This window comes from Mustela erminea, chromosome 20, assembly GCF_009829155.1.
Source record: "Mustela erminea isolate mMusErm1 chromosome 20, mMusErm1.Pri, whole genome shotgun sequence".
Taxonomy (NCBI): domain Eukaryota; kingdom Metazoa; phylum Chordata; class Mammalia; order Carnivora; family Mustelidae; genus Mustela; species Mustela erminea.
The window spans coordinates 9557771-9581252 of NC_045633.1; the positions used below are offsets into that span (position 1 = coordinate 9557771).

Here is a 23482-nt window from a genome sequence, read left to right on the forward strand (position 1 = left end):
CTCCTTGCTCATTGGGGAGCCTGTTTCTTCCTCTGCCTGCCTCTCTCATTCCCTCCCTCTCTCTCTTTCTGACAAATAAGTAAAATCTTTTTTTAAAAAATAATAAAAAATAGACAATGTTTTATAATGAAGTAGAGGGAGGAGTAACTCTGCGTAATTCCTAGATCAACATACTGAGTCTGAGTTTTAATTTTGCTGTGAGCTTCTTATTAGTCTGGACTGAAAGGGAATCATGAAAGTCTATCTGATACTCACTACTTGGAAAAGAGGAAGTATACCAATTCTTCAAAAGGGCCACACTTCTCAGGATGATTTTCTTAAAAGAATATATCATAAGAATGTTTCCAAAGGGATGGGATAACCACAAAATAAAGCCAGGGTTCAGGGTCACCAGCAAAAGCTCAGAAGCTCTAGCAAATCCAGACTAAGATGCAGGGGTAGAGGGGGGAGACACTGGGGCCACCTCCAGGTCACTGTGAGATCAGCAGCCCCCACGCAGAAAGGCAGTGGGATATGGTTATTTCTGGCCCATGGTTTGTGAGTCTAAGTGACAATGTCACTTCCAAGCCAAAGCATTTAAGAGCCAAGATACAACCTTCTAGCTCCATTATTCTTCCTGAGACGGCAGTGAGTGTCATTTCAGATGGGGACCCATTCATGAGCCTGGGTTCCTGCCTGACTATATAAAACACAGTCCACCCCTACCAATGCATGAGCAAGAAATAAATTTTATGGGGTGCCTGGGTGGCTCAGTGGATTAAGACTCTGCCTTGGGCTCGGGTCATGACCCCAGGGTCCTGGGATCGAGCCCCACATAAGGCTCTCTGCTCAGCAGGAAGCCTGCGTCTCCCTCTCTCTCTGCCTGCCTCTCTGCCTACTTGTGATCTCTGTCAAATAAATAAATAAAATATGTTTTTAAAGATTAATTTTTAAAAAAATAAATACATTTTATGAGTTAAACAATATATTGTATACTCATATAAGAGAGAGAGAAAGATTTTATATGTGATCAGCCAACAATTAGTTCCAAGTTTGTTGGTACAGTTCTCTGTTCCACTGATAACATCTGCCAGGAGCTTATATATTCTACTTCTTTATCACAACACAGAGAAAAATGGTGTTCTAACCACTACTACCCACACTGGGACAAATTCCTAAATAAACAAAGAGCTAAGCCCACAGAAAAGGACTGGAAAAAAGGAGGGAGGAGTGGGCGCCTGGGTGGCTCAGTGGGTTAAGCCGCTGCCTTCGGCTCAGGTCATGATCTCAGGGTTCTGGGATCAAGGCCCGCATCGGGCTCTCTGCTCAGCAGGGAGCCTGCTTCCCTCTCTCTCTCTCTGCCTGCCTCTCCATCTACTTGTGATTTCTCTCTGTCAAATAAATAAATAAAATCTTTAAAAAAAAAAAAAAAAAAAAGGAGGGAGGAGGAAATAGCCACAAGAAAATAGTCTTGTATTGATTATCAAATGTAGTAGGAGTGACCTTCCAAGAACCCTACTCATAGCTTCCTATTAACTCTTAAGGAAACAAATATCTTGCCCTTTCAAAAGAATACTTCTGCTTTGTCCCTTGAAAAAGCACAACGAGGATACTAAATCTATATCATCTATATCTATCTATATCTATATCTTCCCCCCCGCCTCCAAACTGTATTGCTCTACTACCTTCCCCATAAGGGCTATTGAGCTAGCTATTCTGAGTCCTCCTTTTGACATCCCATTGACATCCATCTCATTCTTGAATCCCACTTAGGGTTTCCCACTTCACAGTTTCAGTGGTTTTCAATCACATTCCCAAGCAATTATATGCCTTCTAAATCTGCTCATTGTAGACTCCCTGTTTGATCTTGCAAGGCTCCTGGTTTGAATGAATGATCCTAACAATTGTGCATTTGTCATTCAGCTAGCCCAGGAGTGTTCAGGGGATTAATTACATCCTACAGTCTTGACGAGGTCTCATTCTGGCTACTTATCTGAATGTCACCTACCTCTTAGCCTTCCCAGACTTAAGACAACATAAGCCAAAGCATGCCACCTATGAGCTCGGTTCTGCATCACCAAAGCAGCCTCACAAATCATAAGGACATGTGTGTGATGACAGAAAACTGGAAACAATCCAGAAACCATGAACAGGGGATGGGCCAAAGCAGTGCAGCACATCTGCACAGTGGAATATCATGGAGCTGTCAAAAAGAATACTTGAGATCTTCCCATAGCAGCAGAAGAGAGCTGGCTATGCATGGCCCCTCTCTCTAATCTCCTTCATCCATCTCCTGCCCCAGAGCAAGGCTAGAATTGTGACCATGAAGATGTGAACCATGTGCATTAATTGAGGCCAGTTATTATTACCTGAAAGAAAAGGAAAGAGCAGCCAATGGCCTTGAAAACAGCACCAAACGCAGAACATCACCTCATACCATCACCACCACAAATTCTATTTTCAGCTGCACATTTTATCTTTTAAAGAGGTGAACTTTGGAGGCACATGGGTGGCTCAGTCAGCTAAGTGTCTGCTTTTGGCTAGAGTTGTGATCCTGGGACCTGGGATCAAGCCCCTCTGTTGGCTTCCTGTTTGGTAGGGAGTCTGCTTCTCCCTCTGCCCCTCCCCCACCTCTAGCTCATGCTTGGGCACACTCTTTCTCTCAAATAACTAAAATCCTTAAAAATATATATAAAAAGGTGAAATCTGTCATGCCAACAACTGACAGGGTAAACCTCTCAACCTAAGTGAAATCAATGTTGCCTATGCTAGCTACATTCCAATAAATGTAAATGATGTAAGATACAGGCATATTAAGACTGATGGTCACAGTCACTGAAGTAATCCTGTAGAAATTCATAACTAGTTCCAAAGAGCCACCATCTGTTTGGCTTCAGTGTTTTCAATGTTACTGGAGATGGTCCCAAAGTAGCTGCACTAATTTCCAATAGCCTTTTCACTGCCACATTGTCATTTCAGAAGCACAACCAGGAATACTCCCCCAAACTGCTCTTTCTTCCTTTTCATTGGATTACTCCCAGGCAGTCCTATAGGCAGCTTGAGAAAGTCAGGTGCAAGATGCTAATATAGAAAAACAAGAATGTCAGGATTAGCCTCCATTAAACTAGGTTTTCTCAATCTCAGCACTGTTCCTATTTGAGGTGAGAGAATTCTTTGTTGTTGGGAAGCTGTGCATGATTGGAGGTCCAGCAGCCCCCCTGGCCTCTACCTATGAGGTGCCAGTAGCTCCTCCCCCAAGGTGTGACAACCAGAAATGTCCCAGGCATTTCCCAATGTCTGCTGGGGACAAAATCACTATCCCATCACCCCACCCCTGTGTTTCAGAATAGCTGAGTTAAACTGTTATTAATGTAGAAGGATCTAGGGGCTCTTGCGGGGCTCAATAGGTTAATCATCTGTCTTCAGCTCAGGTCATGATCCCGGGGTCCTGGGATGGAGCTCTGTGTCAGGCTCCCTGCTTAGTAGGGCATCTGCTTCTCCCTCTCCCCACCTCCCACTCGTCTTCTCTCTTGCTCTCTCTCTCTCAAATAAATAAGTAAAATATATTTTTTAAAAGGATGTGCAGAGCAAAAAGGAGACTTTGTCATAAAAGAGATAGAAGAGGACATTTTGGGTGAAGGGGAAAGCTAAATGAAGAAGTGAAGTGGACAAAGTAAGAAAATGTGTACTTCTGAGATGTAATAATTCATACTATTATTCTGAGCCAGGAAGTGAGCAGAATGATGTACACGCACACTCTTGCTTTGTTTTCACTTGATTCAGCACAGAGACTCTCCATGCTCCCATCTTACAGATGACAAATTGAGGCTCAGAAACACCTGGTAACTTCCGTGTGTTCTCGCAGATAGTAAGTGGGAACAAGGATATGAATATAAGTTTCTTAACTACTACACTGAACCATCTCCTACACATATGGATTTTTCACTTTTTGATTTACTTATTTAATTACATATTTGGAACAATTAATGAAGATTGCTCAAGCAAAGAGGGAAACCGGATCACACTTTTCCCCCTATTAAAGACAGAAAATAAAAACAACATAACTCTGCTTCAGGTGAAAAGAAGCCTTCTTTGCAGAAAGGAAAAAGAGTAAAAAAGTCTGAATAAAAGGAGGCAAGAATTGGCATAAAGACAGATACATAAAGGCTCTTGTGTGGCTCAGTTGGTTAAGTGTTTGACTCTTGATTTTGTCTCAAGTCATGATCTCAGGGTCATGGGATCAGGCCCCATATCAGGCTCTGTGCTCAGCATGCAATCTGCTTAAGATTCTCTCTCTCCCTTGCCCTCTGCCCCTTCCCCTGCTAAATAAATAAATAAGTATTTTAAAGACAAAAACATTGACCATTGGAACAGAATGGAAAGCCCAGAAATAAACCCTTGCATAGAAGATCAAATGATATCTGCCAAGGGTACCAAAATCATTCAATTAGGAAAGGACAGTCTTTTCGATAAATGGTGTTTGAGAAACTGGAGAGCCACATGCAAAAGAATGAAATTGGACTCTTACCTTCTACCATACAAAATCTGACTCAAAATGGATAATGACCTAAAAATAGGACCTAAGACTATAAGACTCTTAGAAGAAAACACAGCAGAAAAGCTTCACACCACTGGACTTGGGTATGACCTAAAAACCCAGGCAACAAAAATAAAAATAGATCAACTGGCCTACATAAAAATGAAAACCTTCTGTACATGAAAAGACACAATCCAAACAGTGAAAAGGCATCCATGGAATGGGAGAAAATATTTTACAAATCATATATCTGATAAGGGTTAATATCCAGACTATATAAAGAGCTACCACAAATCAACAACAATAAAAAACCCAACAAAACAAAGAATCAGATTTTTAAAAAAGGCAACAAACTTGAATAGACATTTCTCCAAAAAATATTTACAAATAGCCAAAAAGCACATGAAAAAAAATGCTCAACATCATGAGTCATAAGAGAAATGAAAATCAAAACCACAATGGGATGCCACATCTTTTCCATTAGGATGGCCATTATCAGGGAAAACAGAAAACAACAAGTGTTGATGAGGATGTGGAGAAATTGGAATCCCTGGGCTTTGCTAGTGGGAAAGTAAAATGATACAGTCATTATAGAAGACAGAGGGCAGTTTCTTAAAAAATTAAAAATACATGGGTACCTGGGTGGCTCAGCTGGTTAAGCGACTGGCTCTTGATTTTAGTTCAGGTATCAATGTCGTGAGATCAAGCCCTGCACTGGGCTCTGGGCTTAGCTCTGAGTCTACTTGGAACTCTTTTCTCCCTCTCCTTCTGCCCCTTCCCACTGCTTGCTTGATCTCTCTCTTTCTCTCTCTCCCTCTCAAATAAATAAATAAATCTTTTTTAAAAAATTAAACATTAAAAATAGAATTACCATCTGATCCAGCAATTTCACGACTCGACATACATCAAGAAGAATTAAAAACAGCATCTCAAAAAATATGTATATACACACACACACACGTTTTCATAGCAGCATTATTCACAAAAGTGAAAAGGTGGGAGCAACCTGTGTCCATCAATGGATGAAGGGATAAAAAAAATTTTATCCACATATTGAAATATTATTCAGCCTTAAAAAGCAAGGAAATTCTGGGGCGCCCAGGTGGCTCAGTGGATTAAAGCCTCTGCTTTCGGTTCGGGTCGTGATCCCAGGGTCCTGGGATCAAGCCCCGCATCGGACTCTCTGCTCATTGGGGAGCCTGCTTCCCTGCCTGCCTCTCTCTCTCTGCCTGCCTCTCTGCCTACTTGTGATATCTGTCAAATAAATAAATAAAATCTTTAAAAAAAAAAAAAGCAAGGAAATTCTGATACCTGCTATAACACAGATGGACTCTGAGGACATTATGGTAAGTAAAACAAGCCAGGCACAGAAACACAAACACGCATGACTCTGGTTATATGAGTTACCTAGAGTAGTCAAATTCACAGAAATGCAAATAAGCAGCAGAATAATGGTTGCCAGGGTCTGGGAGGAGAAGGAAATGGGGAATTGTTATTTGTTGTTTGATGGGTACATAGTTTCAGTTTGGCAAGATGAGGAACTTCTAGAGATGGTTTGCATAACAATGTGAATGTATGTAACAGTACTGAATTGTATACTTAAAAATGATTAAGAAGATAAATTTAATATCATATGTATTTTATCACAACATAAGAGAAAGGAAACAAGAATCTTCCGAAATCACAGTCATTTCAAAGTGAAAACCCATTTTCTAAAAAAAGCAAAACACTAAAGCACTGTGTCTATGGGGGAAATGGAAGAGAAAATGCTAGAATAAGCTGAGCACGTGAAGGCTCTTTTCCTCAGTTCCCAAATAAACTACAGAAGCTTTCAAATGAATCAAAATTAGCTACAATCAAAGCATATTGTTTTTGAACTGTGTCATTTACTTAGAGCCTCAAAATAAACACAATAAAACTCTCATTGAAACGCTGAGCATAGCATTCATCCCACCAATGAAAGTAAATTAAAAAACCAATAGCCCTGAACACATTTCCAGCCCCACCTGCACTTGACAAAAACAACTGACAAATGGGACACTTGCAGCCTACCTCCCCTACCAGGATGGCAAAGAGCAAAGGTGAAGCAAAACTTGGGGGTACAGATACGAGCCGAAGAGTATTCTCTTATCCAGAGGAACGGGTCTCCTGGGAGCTCTAGAAAAACCAGACCATATGCCAAAAGTTAAAAAACAGAGAGAGAGAGAGAGAGAGACTGACTCAGTAACTCCCCCACCTCCATCCCAACCCTGCTCAATGGCTTTCCACAGAATCAAGAATAACATCTAAACTCCTTACTGTGGGCTGCCTGGCTGGCTCAGTTGGAAGAACATGCAACGCTTCATCTCAGGGTCATGAGTTCAAGCCTTACATTGGGAGCAGAGATTTCTTAAATAAATAAAACCTTAACGGGGCGCCTGGGTGGCTCAGTGGGTTAAAGCCTCTGCCTTTCGGCTCAGGTCATGATCCCAGGGTCCTGGGATTGAGCCCCACATCGGGCTCTCTGCTCAGCAGGGAGCCTGCTTCCCCGCTCTCTCTGCCTGCCTCTCTGCCTACTTGTGATCTCTGTCTGTCAAATAAATAAATAAAATCTTTAAAAAATAATCTTAACAATAACAACAAAAAGTAATAATAGTAATAGTAATAATAATAATAAATAGGGGCACCTGGGTGGCTCAGTTGGTTTGAGTGTCTTAACTCTTGGTTTTGTCTCAAGTAAGGATCTCAGGGTTGGCCAGCAGAGGACTCCTCACTGGGTGTGGAACCTGCTTGAGACTCTCTCCCTCTCCTTTCCCTCTGCCACTCCCCCTGCTTTTGAGAGAAAGACGGTAAGAGCAGGGGGAGTGGCAGAGGGAGAGGGGGTAGCAGGTTACCTGCTGATCAAGGATCCTGATGCAGGACTTGATCCCAGGACCCTGGTGCCGCAACCTGAGCCAGAGGCTGATGCTTAACTGACTGAGCCACACAGGCACACCCTCAAAATATAGTTAAATAAATAAAAAATAAACAAACACCTTACTATGGTGTGAAAAGTATCCACGAACTGGCTCCTCCTACCTCTCCCCTTGTTCTTCACCCTCTAAGTCAAGGGTTAACACACTTTTTCGGTAAAGAATCGGACAGGAACTATTTTAAGCTTTGTGGAACAGCATGAACTCTGTAGCAATGACTCACACAATGGCTAGCACAAAAGCAGCCCGAGGCAATATATAGTCGAAGAGGTCTGTGTTCCAATTTATGGACACCAAGATTTGAATGCCATATAATTTTTCTATGCCATCAACTATTGTTTTGATTTTTGCCAACAATTTTAAAATATAAAAACCATTCTTAGTTCACAGGCCACATCTGAACCCAGGGACGTAGTTCGCTATGCCCTGCACTAGACACACTGGCCTGTTTTCCTGGGTCATGGCCTTTGAACATGCTATTCCTTCTGCCTAGAATGCTTGTCCCTTCACTCTTGGCCAGGCTAACCCTTCATCCTTAAGGTATCACCTTAAATGCTGCTTTACAGAGCGGTCTCCTTTATTCCTGGACATGCAAATAGTTCCCCTTGAGCCTCTATCATAGCATCCTGTCCTTTTGCCCATGGGACTTACCAGTTTGTAATTATATATTACTTTCTGTGCTTGTATTGTTCAATACTTGTCCTCCACTAGACTGAAAGCTCTGCCATGGCAGGAGTTACACTATTTTGCTCCTCATATGCCCAGCATCTAGTACCATGCCTGGCATGTAAGAGCTCTCAATTAATATTTGTTGCATGAACAAATGAAGGTTGTCCTACAAAGTTCTCATTCATCTCATCCATCACGTGGGGTCCATCATGATGAGGACATCTCAACCAATGAAAGGCAAAACAAACCTACACTGGGATCAACTGGACTCCTCTGGGTAAGGGGGCTGGTGGGAGGGTTCACACAGATAGCATTTCTCATGCCTGGGTCCAATTTTCGGCACAAACATATCCCATTTATAAACTGAGGGTTTGGGGGGCACCTGGGTGGCTCAGAGGGTTAAGCCTCTGCCTTTGGCTCGGGGTCATGATCTCAGGGTCCTGGGATTGAGCCCCACATGGGGCTCTCCACACAGCAGGGAACCTGCTTCCCCCTCTCTCTCTGCCTGCCCCTCTGCCTGCTTGTGAACTCTCTCTCTCTGTCAAATAAATAAATAAAATCTTTAAAAAAATAAATAAATAAACTGAGCGTTTGGGATCAGTTCAGGATTTTTTTTTAAGATTTTATTTATTTATTTGACACAGAGAGAGAGTTCACAAGCAGGCAGAGAGAGAGGGGGAAGCAGGTTCCCCGCTGAGTAGAGAGCCCGATGTGGGGCTCCATCCTAGAACCCTGGGATCATGACCCGATCCGAAGGCAGAGGTTTTAACCCACTGAGCCGCTCAGGCGCCACAGTTCAGGGATTTTTGAAAGAATCATTCCCCTTGTGGAAAATACTAAGGAATCTTTTTTTTTTTTTTAATAGTAAGGAATCTTCTGGCGATCATTTCTTCTTTCTTAATTCCCATTCAATATTTCTAACTAACAACTAGGTAAAGGCTCCATTGGTGTTAGTCTTTAACACTTATCTGAATTTGCTACTGTCTCTTTTTCAACAAAGACAGAGCAAAGCTCCAAGCTCAGAACCTTCATGAGGCCACAACTTTCGACTAGAATTTATTTTTGAAATTAGCATACAAAAAATATCTTTGGTGTCTAGTTCTACACGTTTGAACACATGCATACCACCATCACCACTGGGATACAGACCAGTACCATTACCCAAAAACTCCCTTGTGCCATCCCTCTGTGATCAACTCCTACCACCCTCTGTCCACCACCACTGATCTATTCTCTGCGACTCTAGCTTTGCATTTTTCCAAAATATTGAATGAATGGAACCACACAGAATGCAGCCCTTTGAGACTGACTGCCTTCACTCAGCATCATCTAGCTAGGATTTAACAACATGGTTTGGTTTTCCTTGTATGTATGTTTATATATAAATATTTAGTCACCTATATTTATAAGCAAGCAACATAAGTTTTCCATTTACAATAATGACATAAGCTTCCTTTTAAAATAAATCTGTTAGGGGACACCTGGGTGGCTCAGTGGGTTAAAGCCTCTGCCTTTGGCTCAGGTCGTGATCCCAGGATCCTGGGATCACGTCCCACATCGGGCTCTCTGCTCAGCAGGGAGCCTGCTTCCCTCTCTCTCTCTGCCTGCCTCTCTACCTACTTGGGATTTGTCTTTCTGTCAAATAAATAACTAAAATCTTTTAAAAATAAAAAAATAAAAAATAATAAAAAATAAAATAAATCTGTTAGGTTAAAAAAAAAGATAGATAAATATTAGTACGCACGGTAAGAAAAGGGGCAAAAATCATGAAGGCGGAACACAGAAGACTAAATCCTGGGATACAACAGACATTACATAGTAATATAATTGCATCGCAACCCCTTCCCCCAACACATGCACACAAAATACCAGTCTGTAATTCTAAGAATTCCTGAAAGGGAAGAGAAAAGGATTTTAAAAGAAGAAATGGTCCATTCCCAGGCCTCTCGTTTCAAGCAAGCTTTCATAATCACAGTTCTGGAAGCCTCCATTTCATTCTCAGGCACCTGACCTTGCAAAGACGATTCCAACACAAGAAGTGAAGGCCACCGCCCATCCCTGAGCAGTTACCAGGGCAGGAAGCTACCCTAAGCAAACCCACATTTCAGCAGAAACCTAGATTTTGTTTATGTTCTTTGTTACCATATTAGCTTAGTGATTACTTTGGCTGTCACCACCCACACCACTACAAACAAATGCTTTGGAATCTTTTATCTGCACTGTGTAATGTTTAGAACAAGGAAATAAAGGCAATTTAAATAGTATCTTACAACCATGTGAGGGCAAAACCTTCAATCACCCATTTCATAAAACCCTCCGGTAACTAAGCATTAGTTCATGCCCCACGGACTTCTCAGAGACTGTATCCACCTTTGACCCAGGTGTAGTCGTAACCATAGGTTTGGGGAAAACAAACAAACAAAAAACAACTATACATTGGGATCCTTCAGAAAATAAGGTCTGTGTTTGCAAAAGACCAGTATCAAAACTATGAATAGGAGGGAAAAATATAAATAGAGCTAAATGGATATATATTCCTGTTCTTTCTTTATATTTCCCCTTCATAAAATAATTTACTTAATTTTTAAGACATTTGCTTAATTTCCAAAGAAAGGTAATTATATTTTATGAATGCAAGTAGAGGAACACTTGGGTGGCTCAGTTAGTTATGCACCAGACTCTTGGTTTCAGCTCAGGTCATAATCTTGGAGTCGTGGGACGCCCCCCGCCCCCCATGTCAGGCTCCACAGTGGGCATGGAATTTACTCAAGATTCTCTCTTCTTCTTCCTCTGCCTCTTCCCCTTCCCTGCCTCTAAATTTTTAAAAATATATTATATTTTTAGGGGTGCCTCGGTGGCTCAGTCCTTAAGCATCTGCCTTTGGCTCATTTCATGATCCCAGGGTTCTGGGATCGAGCTCCACATCAGGCTCCTGCTCAGCGAAGTCTGCTTCTCCTTCTCCCACTCCCCCTGCTTGTGTTTCCTCTCTCACTATGTCACTCTCTTTATCAAATAAATAAATAAAATCTTTAAAAATATATATGTATTTTTTTTAAAGATTTTATTTATTTATTTGACAGAGAGACATCACAAGTAGGCAGAGAGGCAGGCAGAGAGAGAGAGAGAGGAGGAAGCAGGCTCCCTGCTGAGCAGAGAGCCCGATGCGGGACTCGATCCCAGGACCCTGAGATCATGACCTGAGCCGAAGGCAGCGGCTTAACCCACTGAGCCACCCAGGCGCCCAATATATATGTATTTTAAAAGAATGTAAGATCTTTAGCTTGCTAAAAATGTGAGAAAGAGTCAGAGGCTGGAAAATGAACACGGACTTTAAATTCATGAGGGGCATCACCTAGACATGGCAAAAATCCACCCGGAGAATGGTCTAATGTACTGCGGTTACCGTGAAGGTCACAAGTGCTTTCTATAATCAAATTAAGATGACTCTAACATTGTTTTTAAATAATTTGGGATACTTGGGATGATAGAACTGACAAATGTCACCAAGTAAACTTCAGAGGAAAATTCAAGTAAAATCTAGGATGGGATCACTCTTTTATTGATATAGATGCTTTGAAGGCTCTCAAATCTCATTACACTAGCGAAGATACCTCCTTTCTACTACAATTCATTCTTGGTGAGAAGTCTCTGGACTCTCCCAGGACTCCCCAGGTTCCTTCCAGCAGTCTCACACATACTGAAACCAAAACCCCTCTCCATCCAAATGACATTGTAAAAAATATATTAAGTTTTTATTTTATTTTAAAATATTTAATTTTAAGAATACTTTAATTTAAAAATCTTAAAATATTTAAAGCTTTAAATATTTTATTTAAAATAATTTTTGAGGAACCTCTACACCCAATGTGGGGCTCAAACTCAGGACCCAGAGATCAAGAGTTGCACGCTCTTTCCATGCCAGCCAAGTGCCCTGCAAATGACATTTTGTAACAAGACTTTCTTGTATATAAGACTGTCCCCAAAGTAGGTGAGGCCCACAGGCCTTCTATGTAAAGCAGACCAATGCAAGGAAATTGCAAAATGACATCTGCATTAAGGTACCAACACTCTTGTCTGAAGTGCAGGGTGTGTGGCTGGCTTTCCTTCTTTCAGAAAGAGATTGGTAGGGGCACCTGGGTGGCTCAGTGGGTTAAAGCCTCTGCCTTCGGCTCGGGTCATGATCCCAGGGTCCTGGGATTGAGCTCCGCATCGGGCTCTCTGCTCAGCAGGGAGCCTGCTTCCCTTCCTCTCTCTGTGCCTATCTCTCTGCCTACTTGTGATCTCTGTCTGTCAAATAAATAAATAAATAAAATCTTTAAAAAAAAAAAAAAAAGAAAGAGATTGGTAGAAGCCATGTGTCTCGGGCATTGATTCTCAATCAGTGCAATTTTGCCTTCAGATACCACATTTCACAACCTCTGGAAGCCTTTCTTATTGTCACAACTCGGGGTGAGGTGTGTGATATTGGCATCTAATAGGTGGAGGAAGCCAGAGATATGCTAAACATCTTACAATGTACAGAACAGTCCCCAAAATAGAATTATCTGACCCAAAATGTTGATAGTGGTGAGGTTGAGAAAGCCCATTCTAGAGATCATCTAAAGCAATACTAACAGAACTTTCTACCATGATATAATCATCCTACACAATGCTGTCCACTACAGCAGCCACTAGCTACATGTATATACCGAGTACTTAAAATGTGGCTAGTGCAAGGGAGGAACTGGATTTTAATTTTGTTTAATTTTAGTTAATTTATTTTTTTAAATTTTTTAAAAAAGATTTTACTTATTCATTTGACAGAGAGAGACACAGCGAGAGAGGGAACACAAGCAGGGGAGTGGCAGAGGGAGAAGCAGGCTTCCCGCCAAGCGGGAGCCCTATGCGAGGCTTGATCCCAGGAGCCTGGGATCATGACCTGAGCAGATAGGCAGACACTTAACTGACTGAGCCACCCAGGCACCCCAATTAATTTAAAATTTTTAAAAGATTTTATTTATTTACTTGACAGAGAGAGAGAGATCACAAGTAGGCAGAGAGGCCGGCAGAGACGGGGGGAAGCAGGCTCCCAGCTGAGCAGAGAGCCCGACGTGGGGCTCGATCCCAGGACCTTAAGATCGTGACCTGAGCCGAAGGCAGAGCTTAACCCTCTGAGCCACCCAGGCACCTCTAATTTATTTATTTATTTATTTATTTATTTATTTATTTATTTTTATAGATTTTGCTTATTTATTTGACAGAGAGAGAGAGAGTGTGCCCAGGCAGAGGGAGAAACCCAGGCAGAGATCAAAAGAGACGCTATGGGCAGAGGGAGAGAGAGAAGCAGGCTCCTTGCCAAGCAAGGAGCCCTATATGAGGCTCAATGCCAGGACCCTGGGATCATGACCTGAGCCCAGGACAGATGTTTAACCAACTGAGCCACCAGAGGCCCCTAATTTTAATTAATTTTTTTATTTTAATTAATTTTAATGTAAATAGCAGTAAGTGGCCATGAGACTGTCATATTTGTGCAAGTCTAGGGAAGAATAAAGCCTAAAGGAACTCCAATATTTATTTTTTAAAGATTTTATTTATGTGAGAGAGAGAGTACAGAGTGAGACGGAGGGCTCAAGCAGGGAGGGTGGCAGGAAGGTGCAGAGGGAGAGGGGGAAGCAGACTCCCCACTGAGCAGGGAGCCTGATGCAGGGCTGGATCATGATCTGAGCCAAAGGCAGACTGAGTCACCAAGGTACCCCAGAAACTCCAATATTTAATGCTTTGCTGATCAAGGGTGCCCAGGTGGCTCAGTCGGTTAAGCATCTGACTCCTGATCTCAGCTCAGGTTATGATCTCAGACTCTCTCTTTCTCTTTCTCTTTCCCTCTCCCTTTTCCCCTCCCTTCCTCTCTTTCTCTCTCAAATAAATAAATCTTTAAAAAAAATAATAAAGCTTCACTGATGAGAGCACATCAAGCTGAGGAGCCCTCAAGACTCACCTGGGAGCTTGCTGGAGACGGGGGCCTGTGGATCATCAGATGACCAACCAGTCCCAGTATACCCAGAACTGACCTGGTTTTAACACTGGAAGTTCCATGTTCTGGGAACCCGCCAGTCCTGGGAAGACCACTTGAGCTCAGGGCCCATTCCCACAAGTTTTTATTTAGTGGATCTAGAATGGGACCTGGTAATTTGCCTTTTTATCAGGTTTCCAAGAGATTCTTTTGTACCCCAAGGTTTAAGAATCAGTACAAAGCAGCTGGTTAAAGCAGGTGGAGGGAGGTGGGAAGGAAAAGTGGTGGGTTGCTTGCACCTTGGCAGTTCAGTGTCTTCTTGGATGGCTGACCTGCTCCAATCTGTCCCAGAAGAACAAGAACCCCTCTCTGGGAGAGCCAGAGACAACACAAGATATGTAATAGCTCTTGTTGCCACTGAGAGCTGCTAGAAGCAGTGGCCTCCTCTGCAATCCAAGGAAGGACCTCACTTCCGGGAGACCTGTAGGCTGTGGAAACCCCTCCTCATCCCCTTCGCCACCATCCATGTGCTCAGACTCCTGCCAGGAGCAGGGGAAAATGATAAACCTTAATATCTGCTGTGGCTAGATCCCCTACTGCTTTCTCTACCACTGGGTCTCAGAAAGGCAGGAGAGAAGAGTAAAGCCAGGGTGAGCTCTATCCACACCCAGGGTCTGTGGCAAGCCTCTCTCTTTGAGAAGAAAAAGAACCCCCTTCTGGATCCACCTCCAGGACTAGAAAGTTAGTTCTTTTAAAAAAAAAAAATTTTTTTTAAATTTATTTATTAGAGAGAGAGAGAGAGCACAAGTAGGCAGAGTGGCAGGCAGAGGGAGAGGGAGAAGCAGACTCTCCGCTGAGCAGAGAGCCCGATGCAGGGCTCAATCCCAGGACCCTGAGGTCATGACCTGAGCTGAACGCAGGTACGTAACTGACTGAGCCACCCAGGCGCCCCTAGAAATTTAGTTTTTAACCAGACTAATTCAGATCCCTGTACTCGTCCTTATAATGCCTATTTAAATAAACATTATATACTGGGGCACCTGGGTCTTCAGTGGGTTAAAGCCTCTGCCTTCGGCTCAGGTCATGATCTCAGGGTCCTGGGATCGAGCCCCACGTCAGGCTCTCTGCTCAGCGGGGAGCCTGCTTCCTCCTCTCTATCTGCCTGCCTCTCTGCCTACTTGTGATCTCTGTGTGTCAAATGAATAAATAAAATCTTAAAAACAAACAAACAAACAAACAAACAAACATTATATAATACAACCCAAGTACTATGGTTCCAGATTTGGAGGGGGGAAAAAACAGAAGCAGAGGGTACCTGGGTTTTCTTTCTTCTAAGATTTTACTTACTTATTTGAGAGAGAGAGAGAGAGAGGGTGTACAAGCAAGGTAAGGACAGAGCGAAAGAGGGAGAAGTATACCCCTGCTGAGCAAAAAGCCTGAAGCTTGAGGCAGGGTTCGATCCCAGAACCCCAGGATCATGAACTGAGCCTAAGGCAGATGTTTAACCAACCAACCACCCACCCAGACACGCCAGAACAGGCTAAAGGTTACTGATTTGTGTTTTTCTTCCAATTTGGCTCTGTTCCACAGTGACTGGCGGAGAGGACCCTGCAATTAAGGCATCTCATGAGTCACCCCAGGAATGACAGTTCCAGCGGGGCGAATTAAACCGTCTTCCTGGGATTTCCACCTACCTCCTCTCCTGCTAAGGGCTTTCCTCTGATCATAAAATTTGTAAGTCAAGTCTCTGCCACAGGAGAAGATTCCACCTCTCTTTTGGAGAGCCACGATTTTTCATTTGTTGGGGGTGCTAACAAATGAAAGACTGGGAACAGCAACTCTGGACCTCCAAGTCTCCCTGTGAATTTATAGAAATAGGACTTTCTGCTCTTCTTTTAAAATGCTATCTACCCTGATTCAAATGCCATAGAAAATAGAACTTGCTTCTTCTGGCATTTGTAAAAATACAGAAAACTTATCCAGCCCCTTACTTCTTTTATTATAGGTAAGGAGTGTTCTTTCCAGACATGACCCTACCGATGATTAGCATTGCATCAGCCTGGGTTTATCTCTGGGAACATTGAACCTGAGGTGGCTGAGAATAGCCTGAGCAGTAATATAATCCAGTCTCACGGCACTCCATTCTGGGAACTCCTGGCAAACATAAACCACGGAGTGATTCACTGAACTTCTAGAAAGAAGTATATACCTTCATCCTGACCCTTCCCTCAGGGGAGAGCACCCTGCCTGGCAGAACGTGATTATTAACCTTACTTCCTCAACATCCATATCCATTGAGCTCTTCTTTCCCTCTCCAGGGCAGAAGGGAACTAGTCAGACAACAATGGTATCCATAAGCACAAAGACAGCGCCACTTTATTGAGTACCTTCCTAAGTTCCAGGCACCATGCTGTGCCCCTCACATGCATTAGTAATCATATCCCCCAACAACTTTATGGAGAGATATTATTAGTATTATTATCCCCACTCTATGACGGTTACATTGGAGCCCAGAGAGAGTTAAGTAATTTGTCCAAGATCACACAGCTAAATAGAAGCAGATGGGATTCTAACCCATGCATCTCTGAACTTGGATCATGGTCATCATCTTCATTGTTATCAGAGGAAGAAGAGAAGGGCAAAGAGGAAGAGGGGGAGTTAGAACCAACATTTCTTCAGATTATGAGACTGACGCACTGCCTATTGCGCTAAGAAGGCACTAGAACCAACATTTCTTGAGTGGCTTACCGTGCACCATACTGTCTTACTAACCCTGCTACATCAAGAGGAGGTGGCAGTCCTTAGCACTCTACCCATTCTACAGACAAGCAAACGGAGCCCTGCAAAGTAGCAATAACTCACACACAGTGGCACAGCAGGACCTGGAGAAGCCCAGATTTTGATTCAGGAAAGGAAGACGGCTCCGGAGCTTGCTCACCGACACGCTCCCTTGCTTCCCATTTCCCCATAATCATTCTTGCCTCTAACAGGAAATTGTACATTTATTCCGGACCTGGCACCTGGTGATAAGCAACAGGACAGCCTGTTTCTGCCTTCTCCCGGGGCACATCCCCAAGGGTTCTCTATCATTTCTGGAACCCCCACACCACTTTCAAGACACCGTATCTTGGGGTGCCTGGGTGGGCTCAGTCAATTAAGCCTCTAACTCTTGCTTTCGGCTCACGTCATGATTTCAGGGTCTTGGGGATTGAGCCCTGCATTGGCTTCATGCTCAACGCGGAGTCTGCTTGGGCTTCTCTCTCTTTCTCCCCTCCCTTGGACACTTTCTCTTTCAAATAAATAAATAAATAAATAAGCTCTTAAAAAACAAAATACAAAACCCTTTCTTACCTGCCTTCCTTCCCAGCGTTCCCTCTCCACTCTGCAGAGACCAAGTCCTTTTTTTTTTTTTTTAAATACTAACCCATAAAGCCAATCGTCTTGTGTCTGAGACACAGCCCTGCTTGTTCTCTTAGTCACCCTACTGGGACTGGCCATCCAGCTTCTCTCCCCTCATCAGCCAATAAATAACCCCGGGTCACAACCACTTAAAATGCAGATCAGTCCTTGATCCCCAATGTCATGATTGTGTCGTGGCCTCTGTGTGCTAGGTGTGTAAAGACACCCTGCCTGGGAGCCCAACCTGTGTACTTTCTTCCTGAACCCCAGCGCCGCCCTCCCAACACTGTTCTTTTCGCATCAGCACACTAAAAAGAGCAAAGTCCTTACTAAATGTTATTTTATCTCTTACATACCATAAGGAAGTAATTAGGTTGATTTTTTTTTTTAATCCCAGAGAGTAAGGCGGAGTGAAAAGAGCCTATCTTTTCCTGTATTCACCGAAGCATTCTTCCACAACATTATGCTCCACTAGACACCCTCAAGCAGGAACAGCCCCGGGGGCAACATTCAGACCTTATAAGTTAACTCCATGATTATGATGGCAGGGCCTTTCCAGAGATAAAGGACAGGCAGCGTGGAACCAGCCCACATTTCACAGCAAGCTGACTTGCGTCCTTACTTTAGTGCTCTACAACTCTACCCGTCTGAGGCTCTACGATTCTATCCTTTTGAACCTCAATTTTCCCCATCCTCATCTACAAAATGGGGACAATACACTCTACCTCCACTGGGTTTAATAGCTCCCAGACCTGTCATCTGTGGGGCGACTTGTGGAATGCCTGGATTACAAAATCCTGCCTGTCAATCAGTACGGAGCCTAGCCAACTCAGAGTCCAAAGCAAAAGGACAAGCCAGGCAGGGGCGCCTGGGTGGCTCAGTGGGTTGAGCCTCTGCCTTCGGCTCAGGTCATGATCTCAGGGTCCTGGGATAGGGACCTGCATCGGGCTCTCTGCTCAGTAGGGAGCCTGCTTCCCCCTCTCTCTCTGCCTGCCTCTCTGCCTACCTGTGATCTCTCTCTGTCAAATAAATAAATAAAATCTTGTGTTTTTTTTTTAAAGGGGGAGGTATAGCTCAGTGGTAGAGCATTTGACTGCAAAAGGACAAATCAATAATTCTCAAGTAGGTATAAGTCAGAGTCCCTCAACCTCAGCACTGTTGATATTTTGGGTGAGATACGCTGTGTTGTGGGGGCTCTCCTGAGTATTAGAGGATGTTTAGCAGTGTCCCCAACTTCCCTCCGTTAGGTACCAGTAGGACATTCCCCATCACCAACCCCACAAGCTGTGGGCAACCAAAAATAAGTCCAGGAATGGACAAGTATCCTCTGGGAGGTAAAATCACCCCCAGTTGAGAACCACTGCTGTGAATGATACAGTGTGTCACAAACTTTGGATAGTATCTTCCAATTCCCATTGACAAGACAAGGAAATCAGCACCTCAGCAATTTCCTCTAGGAAAATTTTTCTGCCCCTCCATTTCCCCACTTCTAGAAACTATACCATATTTTTACATATTGAGCCCCTCCTCCAGATCAGGGAACTGAAGCTCAGAAAGCAACCTGCAAAAGTCCCAGAGCTGGGAAATACTCCAAGACAATATCTGAATCCAGGTCTAGCCAGAATAATTACTATGTAACTGTCCCTGCCACCTGAAACCCTCCTCCCCAAAGCCTCATCAGCTGCAGTGGGTAATGCACTGAAGCACTGGAGCACTGGGCCCTCTTTACACAACAAAAGCCTCCCAGTGACAGCCGCTTTGATACTGGATGGAGACTAGGATACCAGGTGACACTCTTCCCTCTGCACTGAGTGTAGGGAGTTTCTCAGGAATGTTCCAGATAGCAAACAGGGGCCTGGCTCTGTGAACTACACAGAAGGCAAGTAAGCTCCTTGGTCTCCCCCTCCCTCCCCTGCCACTTCCACTCTACCCTCTGCCTCCTCTAAATGAACACGACTGCTAGAGCATCCGCTTTACTCTTGCAGGGAAAGTCACAGCATTCACTGCAGCGAGTGTTTGCTGAGCATCTGCTAAAGTCCCAGGCACTGTTCTGAGTGTTTTAGGTTTATTTGATCCAGAAGAAAACCATGTGGGGTAGTGATCATTATTGTCCCCATTTTCTAGATAAGGAAACTGAGACCCAGAAGAGCAATAACTTGCCATAGTCACTCGACTAGGGGATGATGGAACTTGAATGTCAAGAACATGCAGACTTTATGATCAACAGACCTGGGTTCAGATGCTGACTCCTCTACCAGGCACCCAGGTAACACCCACCAAGTTACCTAACCTCCCCGAACCTCAGTCTCCTTATCAGTAGCAGGGATTGTTGTAAGAATAACAACTAATATGTGCTTCTCATCCACTCATCAAATGTTTACTGAGCATCTACTGTGTGCCAAGCACTGGGGCTAGATGTGCAAACAAAACAGAAGGATCCTACCCTTGTGGCACTCTAGTAGGATACACTTATTGTGTGCTAACTCAGTTAGTCCTCACAATGACCCCTCACCATTACATCATTGTACCCATTACACAGACAGGGACAAGGGGTCTCAGAAGCAGCTTTCTCCCACCTCCCTTCAACCTTCTAGGAAATAGTGGGACCTGGATTAGACATTATGCCCAGTCTCTGGAGCTCCACTTCCTGGATTCAAATTCTGCTGTTTCCATCTAATTGCTGCAGACAAGTTACTTAACCTGTCTGAGCCCAAATCTCTTCATGGGTGAAAAGGAACTGGGAGGCACTATCTCAGGAGACTGTCTGGGGAAAAAAATGGATACCTAACATTCAGGAAGTGCTTCTTGTGTCCCCAGCACACACAAGGCTCACAGAAACCCTAGGAAAGGGGTCTTATTTTGAGTCCCTTTTTATGGAGGAGAACACTGATGCCCAGAGAGTGTAAGTAACTTGCCCAGAGGCACAGAGCGCATAACAGTGCAATTCCAAAGTGAGCTCTGAATCATGACCCGGCAGCCCAGCACGGTTCCGTGAGTGCCAGATAATTGGGTGCAATTATTCTTTCCCCTACACAGGGCGATGGATTGTGCGCACTCTTAAGAGGCTTTCTTAACACAATGGGTCAGCTCGATGCCAAAGTCTGGATCCTCCCATTCTGAGATTCCAGGCCCGGGGTGGTTCTCCCCACCCATTTCTTATACCCCATCCCAGCTCGCTCCCCCCACCAGAGGGCCACAACCCAGTCACCCCAAGTTGGGGAAAAACCCTGCTGGAGCGCCTGGTTCTGCGCATTGGTCCCCTCTCTCGGAGCCAGGGAGGAGGCTCTGCCAAAGCCGCTGAATCTTGGTAGATACCTGGGAAGACAGTCCTGGAGCTAGCCCCGAGACCTGGCGAACCTGCCCTACCTCCAGTCGGCTTTCACGTCCCCAGAGTCTGGAGCTCTGGCCGCTGCTGCGTCTGCTTGCCTGCAAAGCACATCCTGGCTGGGGCAGCAGGTAGCTAGGCTGCGTGTCCGGACTTCCTGCCTGGAGGGGAGATCGCTTTCCTGGAATCTAGCCAAGTTCCTGCAAGTGCTGGGTTAGTACACCTGTTGGCATTGGAGACCTCTATTCATGGTCCCAGATCTGCGTTCATTGCTTTCTTCCATCCAGCAAACCTTCCCAAGCTCCCACTGGCTGCCACGTGCTGGCACCCATAAGTTCCCAAGGGCCACAGGCTAGGGTTGCACTCTCCAAAACATTGGCCACTAGCCACATGCAGTTATGCGGCACTTGAAATTGTGGCACCAATGTACTGAGATGTTTTTAAGACATAGGAGTAGTGGCGCCTGGGTGGCTCAGTCATTTAAACGTCTGCCTTTGGCTCAGGGTCCTAGAATGGAGCACCTGCTTCTCCCTCTCCCACTCCCTCTTGCTGTGCTCCCTCTCTCACTGTATTTTAAATACATAAAATCTTAAAAAAAAAAAAAAGGGGGGGGTTGCCTGGTGGCTCAGTGGTTAAAGCCTCTGCCTTCAGCTCAGGTCATGATCTCAGGGTCCTGGGATCAAACCCTGCATCAGGCTCTCTGCTCAGCGGGGAGCCTGCTTCCCCCTCTCTCTCTGCCTGCCTCTCTGCCTACTTGTGATCTCTAATAAATAAATAAAATCATTTAAAAAAAGCCATAGGATTAAAAAAAAATCCAACAACACATTTTTCAAACTCATTAAGAAGTTTAAAAATGGGGGTACCTGGCTGGCTCAGTCAGTTGAACAACAACCTTCAGCTCTGGTCATGACCTCCGGGTCCTAGATCAAGCCGAGCAGGGCTGCCTTCTCAGCGGGGAGCCTGCTTCTCCCTCTGCTGCTCCCTCTGCTTGTGCTCTCTCTAATGAATAAATAAAATATTTTTTAAAAGAAGAAGTTTTAAAATGATTGCATCCAAAATGATATTTTGGATACAGATAGTTAAATAAAATATATTATTACAGTTATTTTCTCCTATTTCTCCTTTTCTAAAATACAGCTACTAGAGACTTTAAAATTATGTGTCTCCTATTATACTTCCATTGGATACTGCTGGTTTGGGGCAGGAACCCATAGGATGTTCCTCAAATACCTCTCCCAGTTCTCTTCTAGAATTTATTCAGCCCTTCCTTATTTCCTCCAGGAAACATTTGGGGAAGGCTGGTGGGAACCAGGCACGGTGCTAGTGTTGGTTTGCAAATTCAGGAGCTTCCCATGTGTAATTTGAAATTGGCCCTGTACACAGAGGGCAAAGAAAGACCCAAGAAAGAGACCACATCAGACTGATAGGTGGCAGGTTTAATAAGCAAGGAGACATATACAAGGCTTGTCATGGGCAGTTGCAAGGCAAGTAGAACCCTATACCTGTCTTCTAGAATCTTATATAGTTTATATAGAAGGCTTATATAGAATCTTATATAGTTTATATAGAAGCCTTAATGGGGTTTAGTCAAGTAGCAAGTCCAGATATTTTCAACAACACCTTACTCTCTCAAGTTTGCATTTTTGAAAGCAGCTCCAAATGTGGAAACAGTAGGCAGAATGTACATACCAAAGACAGAGGAGACGGTGAGAAGCCAGCATTGCGCAGGGCCAGCTCAAGGGCCAACTAATGTCTATGTCCTCTCCATGACACCCTCCAACAGCTAGACTTGGGGGAATGGGATGGTAAGCAAAAAGACACTGCCAGTGACCTCGGAGATAGTCAGGAGAGGTCTATTAAATAAAATGAACAATGAGTAGAAAAGCCAACCTAAGGAATGGGGGGAAATATTTGCAAACTATATATCTGATAAAGAGCTAATATCCGGAATATATAAAGAATTTCTACAACCCTTGGGATGCCTGGGTGGTTCAGTTTGTTAAGCAGCTGCCTTCAGCTCAGGTTGTGATCCCAGGGTCCTGGGATTGAGTCCCGTATCTGGCTCCGGGCTCAGCAGAGAGCTTGCTTCTCCCTCCCACTCTGCCTGTTGCTCTCCCTGCTTGTACTCTCCCTCTCTGTTAAATGAATAAATAAAACCTTAAAAAAAAATCCTTAAAAAATTTTTTTTCTACAACCCAACAACAAACAACAAAAATAACTAGATTTTAAAATGGCCAAAGGACTTGAACAGACATTTCTCCAAAGAAGACATACAGATGGCCAACAAGTACATGAAAAGATGCTCAACGTCATTAGTCCTAAGAGAAATGCAGATCAAAACCACAATGAGCTATCACGTCATATCTATTAAGATTGCCACTATCAAAACAACAGAAAATAGCCAAGTATTGGCTGGGATGTAGAGAAATTGAAGCCCTCGGGCAATGTTGGTGGGGATGTAAATTGGTGCAGCCATCATGGAAAAACAGTTCCTTAAATAATTAAAAACAGAACTACCATCTGATTCAGCAAATCCACTTCTGAGTATATATCCAAAAGCATTCAAATCAGGATCTCAAAGAGATATTGCGCATTCATGTTCACTGTGGCATATCTGCCATAGCCAAGAGGTA

The 23482-nt window shown here is 43.8% G+C and overlaps 1 protein-coding gene across 6 annotated transcripts in view; it reads right to left on the reverse strand.

The window, feature by feature from the left end:
- TMC5 (transmembrane channel like 5) overlaps positions 1-23482 on the reverse strand; it is an 83685-nt gene that overhangs the window by 53190 nt on the left and 7013 nt on the right. Inside the window, exon 1 of one of the 6 annotated variants that reach the window (XM_032328059.1) lies at positions 20891-21147. The exons of 1 other annotated variant lie outside the window; for it this stretch is intronic. The gene's annotated coding sequence lies outside the window, so the exon portion shown is untranslated. Of the gene's footprint in view, positions 1-5154; positions 5177-5827; positions 5883-17476; positions 17822-20839; positions 20861-20890; positions 21148-23482 lie in introns of those variants that run through there. 4 more of the 6 variants (XM_032328064.1, XM_032328060.1, XM_032328063.1 and 1 more) reach the window with 4 other exon arrangements.